This window comes from Sciurus carolinensis, chromosome 11 (assembly GCF_902686445.1).
Source record: "Sciurus carolinensis chromosome 11, mSciCar1.2, whole genome shotgun sequence".
Classification (NCBI taxonomy): domain Eukaryota; kingdom Metazoa; phylum Chordata; class Mammalia; order Rodentia; family Sciuridae; genus Sciurus; species Sciurus carolinensis.
Window position 1 is genome coordinate 69,291,761 of NC_062223.1, and position 8,556 is coordinate 69,300,316.

The following is an 8,556-nucleotide window of genomic DNA, read 5'->3' on the forward strand; positions in this document are numbered from 1 at the left end:
CTACATGTAAGAGAAAACATTTGATGCTTGACTTTCTGGGTCTGTCTTATTTCACTCAACATGATGTTCTCCAATTCTATTCATTTACCAGCAAATACTGTAATTTCATTCTTCTTTATGGCTCATTAAAACTCCATTGTGTACATGTACCACATTTTCTTGATCCATTCATCTGTTGACAGGCATCTGGGCTGGATCCATAACTTAGCTATTGTGAATTGTGCTGCTATAAACAATGTGGCTATATCATTATAGTATGCTAATTTTTAGTTTTTTTAGATATATACCAAGAAATAGGACAGCCAGAGTCATATGGTGGTTCCATTCCTAGTTTTTTGAGAAATCTCCATACTGATTTTCAAAGTGGTACTAATTTGCAGTCCCACCAACAATGTATGAGTGCACTCTTTTCCCCACATCCTTACCAGCATTTAGTATTACTTGTATTCTTGGTAACTGTCATTCTGACTGGAGTGAGATGAAATGTCCTCAATGTAGTTTTGATTTGTATTTCCCTGATTGCTAGGGATGTTGAACATTTACATTTTAATGCACAAAGAATTTATTTGTAATGTGAGATAGTGAACTCATTTTTATATAAATACCAATTGTCCCAGCTTTATATGTTCCATCATCCATCATTTTCCCCACTGATTAATGATGCTACCTAGGTAATAAGTTGCTTTCCGTACCTGATTGCATTTTTTATTTTGACCTTTTAACCAATATCACAATGTTTTACATTTCTAATTACAAGCATAATATAAAATCTTAAACCAAATATATATTATATAGTATGATATTAGGACAATGAACATATGCTATTAATTATCTGAAACAAAAAGAATACATTATTTCTGGAAAAACTCCAACCATCAAAAATAAAAAGCCATATGACAGAGGTAGATGTAAAAGGCTCATAATATAACAAAGAAAGCTTCACTGTAAAGACAATCCCAACTTTCGCATACCCTGACCACATATAAGTTAGTCCACATTCAGATCTAGAAATCCCAGACATTCTCCTAAAGTACCTCCTTTCTTTGGGGTCTGAAATAATAACAAAAATTTAGGAAGGTAGGAAAGTGAAGATGTTACTGAACTTTATCTTGAAGGCAATAATAAGAAATCAACATGAAATAATTCTAAAGCACAAAATAAGTATAAGACACGCAAGTCAAAAACACAATGAGATATCACCTCAAGTGTTGGGGTAGCTGATATTAAAAGGACAAGAGATAAAAAGGGTTGGAAGGGTGTGAAGAAAAGTGGACCTTTGTGAATTATTGATGGGAAGGTAGATTGGTAAGACACTGTGGAAAACAGTATGGATGTTCCACACAGAAATGAACAATACTGCATGATCTCATATGTGGGTTATTAAAAAAATGCAATACTTACAATCAGTAAAACAGTTACCATAGGTAAAAGAAGGACAAGGAATGGGAAAATGTAGGGCAAAGGGAACAAAGTTGCAATTATATTGGATGAATAAATCTAGAGATCTAATGTATAACATAAGGACTACAATTAAGATCAGATGGTATTCCCGAAATTTGCTATGAGTAGATTTTAGGTGTTCTTACTGAAAGAAAGGTTAACTATATTAGATGATAGATGCATATGTTAATTTGCTTGCTGTAGTAATCATTTCACTATGTATATAAATACATCATGTTAAACACCCTAAAATATATATATATATTAAAAAGGAAATAATTATAAAAGCTTGGTACAAACCCTTTATATTCAGATTTTCTAGTGGGTATCTGATTAGCTTTGTAATAATTGTACTACACGTGAATTTTCATGGATTTTTGAAATTTTGGAGCATTTTAGAAGTGCTGACATATTCAAAAGAATCCTAATTAAAGATTTAAAAGTCTTTGATTAAGTTTGCAATCAACATTTAAATGTTTGGAGAAATTTAATCGGTTTACTGCATAAATTTGATTTATTAGTATACATGCTGTGTAAATATTCAGTGGAATGTTATTAATATTTAAACACATTCTAGATTAGTTAATAAGAAAATAAAGTAATTATAAATAATAGTGTTATTCTTCTTTCCAAATAGAAATTATTTGGACATAAATTAACCTCACAATGATAAGTCATATCTTTTCCCCTAGTTGTCTTCTGCAAAATGGTTTGTCTATTTTTTTGTCTTTAATTTCTTTATGGGAATTTTAGGCTAGTAAATTCTGGAAAAGTACTCTGTACTTATTTTCATTAAAATGGCATTGAATCAATAAATTAATTTGGAATGAATTTTCCTCTTTATGATAACATATAGTAATTTTTCTGATTTTGTGTCAAAAGAAAATGCTTCCAACATCTCCCTAATCAAAGTGACATCTTCTTGCATTCAGTCAGGCTGACAAAAAAATTCAATCTCAATTTTATTCTCACTCATTTGCATAAGACCCAGATACTGATCCTTTTTGGATATATAATTTTCAAATATTTTCTCCCATTCTGTGGATTGTCTTTTCACTTTTTCATATTGTCCTTGCAACCAAAGGTCACACAGATTTACTGCTAAGTTTTCTTTTGAGAATTTTATGGTTTCTACTCTTATATGTAGTACTTTTTTTATTTGGGTTTTTTAAAAATATATGGCATAAAGTCTAGGGTCACTGTTTTGCAAGTGATTCTCCAGTTGTCTGAATCCCATTTGTTGAAAAAAAATGTTCTCCATGGAATATCTTAACACTCTTGCTGCAAATCAATTGACTATAGATGTATGATTTGTGTCAGGACTTCTGATTCTACAGATCTGTGCCAATATTACACAATCTTATATTTTATAGTTTTTAATGTATAAGTCTTACACTATTGATGTATTTTTCATTGCATATTTTATCCTTTTTGGTACTATTACAATTGAAACTGTTTTCTTAATTTCATTGTAATTTTGTCAGTGATAATATATAGACATACAATTGATTTTTGCAAGTTGTTTGGTTTACTAGTTCTAATAGTTTTGTATTTTTGTGGGTTCCTTAGAATTTTTATATACAAGATCTTTACATCTGTGAATAGAGATAGTGTTCCTTCTTCCCATATGTATTTTTGCCTTTAATTTCTTTTGAATGCTAAGTATTTCTTTTCCTTTTTTTTATTCCCTTACTTTTCCTCTGTACTTCCCTCATCATATCTAGTGGTTTGCAAATTTATCTCATTTTCCTTATCTAATATCTGGCTCTATACTGACTGGAGTACTGCTTTACTGTGATATTGTGGACATGGCAGATTTGGTTATGGAACACTTGGGAGCTTAGCTATGTTTATGATTTCCTGTTTTCTATGCCTGTAGCACCTGAGGGTATAGGCTCTGGCAATATTTAGCACATTTAAAACTATTTATTTTCTGTTCTTTCCCTCAAACCTTTTGTCTTACTGAGGAAAAGATGAAAACATTTTTATTTTGTTCTTAGTCTTGATTATTATCACACCTTCATCTTCTGATACAATTATGCTATCAAGCTAATTGTTGTTGCTTTGTATGTGATCTGCATTTCCCTCTAATATTTTTGAATATTTTCTCTTCATCTTTGATGTTCTGCAGATTTACTGTGAAATAGGTATAGAGCATCTTCTGTATCCTATTTGGTTCTGAGAGTGTACTTTCAGTCTGAGGACACCATATATTTACTTGATTCTGAAATTTAAAATTTTTATTTCCTCACATATTTACTATGTTTTATTTCCTCTATTAGATTATTTTGAAGTCTAACCAAGCATACTTTAGGCCCCTTAACTGCCTTTTCACAACATAGATATTAAGTTCTTTATCCTCTTTCAAAGTGATTTAATTTGGTTAATCATAACTGATTAATCATGTGGGTCTCACATAATCATAAGAGGGTTGAGAAAGTTAGAAACAAATGAAATTTTGGGACAGCATCCCTAATCTTGTCATAGCGACCAACATGTGTCTGTGCTCTGACTTGCCAGCTCCACTTTTCAATATCATGCCATCAACCTTTACAGTGAGACTACCAGCTTCAATGCCCTTTCTGTGCTATGCCCAACCCTGCCCTGAGTGAAAGCTCTTGTGGACCCATCATAGACCAGAGACCCTGAGTCAATCAATAAGGGCTGTACTGGTTCCATTTCACTACTCATGGTTTTCCTTTCCTCCTTTCTCTTCAGAGGTCTGAGCAGTCATTCAGCCCCATTTTATTTGAAAACATCAGTACCCAAGGCCAATCAGTTTCCAAGGCTGGCTCCAGCCATTTCTCCCAATAACCTTAAAAGTCCCACTCTGGGACTTTGCCCTCAAACTCATAATTTTCCAAAAAGCACAGGGAGCCCTGCTATCTTTGTCTACAGCCTCTAAGCCTTGGTGAAAAGGGATTGGATTTAAAGTTGAGGAGTTTTCATCCGGGCTTTAATTTACCCATCATAATAAATGATTTTTATAATAACTTCTATCCTTAATCATTTGCCTGATGTGTTTATTTCTCTTCTAAGCACATTACACATAGTCTTCACAAAGATCATATGAAGGAGTATTATGGTTCCCATTTAATTGACAAGGTTTAGAGAACTGTAAAACACAAGCTTTCTGTGGTGAAAGCAAAGATCCTCCTCTTTCCATCTAGGGCAACGGTTCTCAAATTATTGTCTGGGGAGCCAGGGTCAACACTATATTAATACTAAGATTTTATTTTCCATCTTCACTCTACCTTTTGGTAGTGTAGAGTACAAGAGATTGAATTCAGAAGCAGGTAAGAATCCATCTCTCTGTTTAGCCTGACATTAAAAAGAATATAAAAGAATGTTCTTTTCTCACTATTTTTTTATCTTGGAAAATGTGGTTATTTTTCTACATAACTAATATTATTTATGTTAACATTTGATGAATTTATTGTAATTTTAAATAAAATCTTGCATAAATTTTTTAAAGTTTGCAGTTTTTATTTCTGGTATAGTAAATATCTATAGATATAACACATAAAGTTCCTTGGGGTTTTCAATAATTTTTAAGTCTGTAAAGGAGTCCTAGAATAAATCTAAAATTTGGGAAACACTGTCCTAGAGTATTTCCACTGTCTAAATACATATGTATTTGTGATTTCCTAAATATCTTCCTTTAATCTCCTTAGGCATATAAAAATGAGTGTATATGTACACTCACACACATATTTTTTAAACAGATAGAAACATATTATACAGCTGCTTTTAAATGTTATTTTGAATTTATTGTTATGTGTATTTGGTACATTTATGCTAATTCTTTCAGGTACCTGGAATCTACTAGGAAAGGTATGCAGGCCTGTAAGAATCACAGACAGGAGGAAGAGTGGGGCTAGAGGCAGTCAAAGAAAGATCCACATACATCTGAATGTTCAAAGATTTGACTTCATTAAACATTTGCTCATTTATTGTTCTGGGATTCATTTTGGTGAGATATAAATGTAGCATGTGCTGGATTCCTAAATTATATGCAGATACAAGTAGCTATTTAATGAGCGGTCTTTCCTTTTCAATTCTTTTGTAATTCAGATAATTCCATCACATAGTGTCAAGTGTTATCTTCTGTTCCAGTGATCTCTTTATTCGATGGCAGATTCAGTGGCTGAGCACCTTGGTGTTGACTGTGTTCTAACACCTGGTAGAATAGACCCAGTGTTGGTAAGTGCTGATTGGGTGACCTGTTCAATTTTTATATGAAATTTACATTTTATCGTTTTCTAAGATAAAATCATGTTGAAGTGCTTAGCAGAATTGTGTGTAACTTCTAAGCTATTAGAAAACTATTAGTATTATTTTGACATTTGAAACACCTGTGATGTGATCTCTGACTACATTGGAAAGAGGATTTGAGTGGGTGCTTATCGGAACTTTTCAGTTTCTATACAACTCGCCAGGAATTCCCTCCCTTTTTCTCTAATCTATTCCCTTCAATGTAGACCTTTGGTTTTGAAATTTGTTCTCTTTCCTTTATTCTTTATTACTTCTTTTTTTTTTTTTTTAAGAATGAAAGCTTCATCCTTTTATTTCCTGTAATTTCCATTTCTTTGACATCAACTTTCCTATATAATTTAAGTAACTGGTTTGACTAGATTTTCTGTTCTTTCTAATATTCAATGATTTGTTTTTCTTTGTCATTTCCTACTTTTCCAAACTTATCCCCATTTGATCAGAAGTATTTGAAAAATCCCACTCATATCATGTTTGATAGTATCTTTGGTTCCTGGCTTGTGTTTCTTGCTAGGTGCTGGTCCCTTACCCCATAACTTTCATTCTATTACACAGTTTAATATTTTCTGTTTCCCTCTTGTATTTCTGACTTCTAGAAGTTCAGTCAGAATCAGCACAGTTTATTCCCCCTTCTCATAAGGTACACCGCTCCAGTTTTCTCAAGTTTTATTTGTAGTTATAAATGCTTTAATATTTTCATTTTGAAGCTATTATTTTATCCCCATGCCTCTGTGTGTGTGTGTGTGTTACTGAGGAAGAACTTTTTCTGTTTAGACTATCCATATATTATTAATATATCAGCAGATTACTGGCTCATTTGTTTTGCAATTGACATATCTTCTTTATTTAAAAGTTAATGCTGTTAGTTCTTGCCGATTCTTTTTTTCTAATTATACAAATATTATCTACAGAAAATTAAATCGTTTTTTCAATCTTCCCAGTATTTATTGCCCTCATCTGTAGGAGATCAGAGCATCTCTGGCTAGACATCATATCCACAAGTGTGAACACTGATGCCACTGATGACAGAGCACCTTCTGGGTCACAGAGGGACCTGCAATCAGTGAACCTAAGAGACCTGTTTATTCACAAACGTGGGATACTCCCTGGAGACCTCCAGAAATAAAGGAGAAGTGTCAAGAGTGAGAAATACCTAGTGGTAGGTAAAGACCACAACCAGAAAAATCTAGCTTATTACTAGATCCTGTTTAATACTGTTGATATGCCATTTGACCTTTGTGACCAGGAGCAGACAGCATCAACTATTAAAGCATACAGGAACTGAAGAGTTGAGGAAAAAATAAAGAATTTCTGGAAATAGCAAAGAGAAAGACAGAAAGAGCAATTGAAAAGATAAAATTAAATCTCAAATTTCAATCCTAGAGAAATCATATAGATGAATTTAAAAACAGTTAACAGGTTTAAACATTAACTCAAGAAAAATGACAAGGATTAGTGTTGTTATCTTTCTTTAGGTCAAAGAAGAATGTAAAAGAATCTTCACATTAAATTAATATTGTAAATTTGAACTTGGTTTTATAGCTCTAATTATAATCAATGCGTTAATTTTGGTTGTATGATTACTTAAAACTACGCAGGAAAGGGAGTTAATACTTTCTGTATGTTGTACTGTTTGAGTTAGCTTTTTCGATGCTGTGACTTAAAGGCCCAACTAGAACAACTGCAGAGGAGGAGAAGTTTATTTGAGGGCTAACATTTTCAGAGGTCTTAGTCCATAGAAGGCTGGTTCCATTCCTTGGGGATCATGGCAGAAGACTATGGCAGAGGGAAGCAGCTCAAATGAAAATAAGAAAGCAGAGAGAGACTCCACTCACCAGATAAAAATACATACCCCAAAGCTGGCCCCCAATGACCCACCTCCTCCAGTTACCACTCAGTTAATCCCTTCAGGGGATTAATTCACTAATTGGGTTAAGGCTCTTGTAAGCCAATCATTTCTTCTATGAAATTTCTTGTATTATCTCACACATGAGCTTTTGGGGGAAACCTCACATTTGAACCATAACATTTATATACTAATAAAAGTGATCTCTGAAGCAAAAAAAAAAAAAAAAAAAAAAAAGAACGCTAGAGTTCAAGCCAACCTTAGCAATTTAGTGAAGCCCTAAATAATTTAGCAAGACCCTGTGTCAAAACCAAAAATTAAAAAGGCTTGGGATACGGCTCAGTAGTGGTTAAGTGCCTCTTGGTATGAAAGAAAAAAAAAGTTAAAACTACTATTATTATTTTTCATTGAAGATATTTTATAATTAAAAATCTAGGAATGACATGGGTTCAAAATAAAGAATATTTTTATAAATTGAACACACTTATCTTTATAACAAACTATTTTTATTGCCCCAATATTTCTCACCTAGTCAACAACAGTTGCGGATTTCATCAGAGATTGGCACTGACTCAAAGATTAGTGTAGGGTTATTACAGCAGGCAGATGTCGAGAATAGAATATCTTAGGAATAACTATATGGAATGGGTATTAACCAGTCAAAATGAGTGCTATAGCTACAACAAATGTCAGCAACACAATGAGCCAAAACCAAAACCTGAAGAGTATCACAAGATAAATTCAGCCTGGTCATAACTGTGGTCCCAAAGGTATGTTAAAAAAAAAAAAAATTAAGCACCTACCACAGCTACAAAACTAAGAAATTAACCTAACGCAGTTTTCCTGAAGTGAAAAAAATGTATGTATCCCAGATTTTGAGAGAAATTTAACATATCTTTCATCATTAGTATCAAAGAAAGACAGAGTCACCCATATGTTACTTAATTTCTCAGATTACAAAATCAAAGAACTTGAAGTACACGCAGCTAGAATGAGAG